The 846-nt window shown below is 64.1% G+C and overlaps 1 protein-coding gene across 1 annotated transcript in view; it reads left to right on the top strand.

Moving 5' to 3' along the window:
• The first annotated feature begins 634 nt into the window (after positions 1-634).
• PFDN2 (prefoldin subunit 2) overlaps positions 635-846 on the top strand; it is a 5,005-nt gene continuing 4,793 nt past the window's right edge. The window contains exon 1 of the mRNA XM_041479681.1: positions 635-782. The gene's annotated coding sequence lies outside the window, so the exon portion shown is untranslated. The remainder of the gene's footprint in view (positions 783-846) is intronic.

Here is an 846-nt window from a genome sequence, read left to right as displayed (position 1 = left end):
TGGGGGGGCTGGGGTTGGGAACGAGGGGGGTCTCTGGGCCCGAGGTGGGGGCGCTGCTGTGGGGTTCCCCCTCATCCCGGGGGGCTCCCCAAGCCCCCCCCAAAGGGATTCCCCCCCCCTAGTCCCAGGGTTTACCCCATTCCCAGTTCGCCAGTCCCAGTTTATCTCATTCCCGGTCCCATCCCAGTTCCCTCCAGTCCATTCCCAGACTGCTCCCAGTCCATCCCAGTCCATCCCAGTCCATTCCAGTCCCGTTCCAGTTCCATTCCAGTCCATTCCAGTACAATCCCAGTCCCTCTCAGTGCCTCCCAGACCATTCCCAGTTGCTCCCAGTCCCATCCCAGTGCCCCCCCCAGTCCCATCCCAGCTTCTCTCTGTCCATTCCCAGCTCCCCCAGCCCCCCAGTGGCTCCCAGTTAACCCAGTTCCCATCCCAGTCCCCTTCCAGTCCCATCCCAGTTGATCCCAGCCTTTCCCAGTCCCATTCCCAGTTCCCTCCCAGTTCCATTCTCAGTCCCATCGCAGTGGCTCCCAGTTAACCCAGTTCCCATCCCAGTGGCTCCCAGCCCCCCCAGTCCATCGCAGTGGCTCCCAGTTAGCCCAGTTCCCATCCCAGTCCATCCCAGTGGCTCCCAGTTAGCCCAGTTCCCATCCCAGTCCATCCCAGTGGCTCCCAGTTAACCCAGTTCCCCAGGTGGTGTCCCGGTTTAACCGCCTGCGGCAGGACCAGCGGGGTTTGGCCTCCAAGGCAGCCGAGCTGGAGCTGGAGCTCAACGAGCACACGTGGGCAGGGGTCCGGGGGGTCTGGGGTCGGGACTGGGGGGTCTGGGGTCGGGATTGGGGGGTC

Source organism: Pyrgilauda ruficollis, unplaced genomic scaffold (genome assembly GCF_017590135.1).
Source record: "Pyrgilauda ruficollis isolate IOZ18807 unplaced genomic scaffold, ASM1759013v1 scaffold496, whole genome shotgun sequence".
Taxonomy (NCBI): domain Eukaryota; kingdom Metazoa; phylum Chordata; class Aves; order Passeriformes; family Passeridae; genus Pyrgilauda; species Pyrgilauda ruficollis.
Note: the sequence above shows the minus strand (reverse complement) of the source record. Positions and strands in the feature narration are given on the sequence as shown.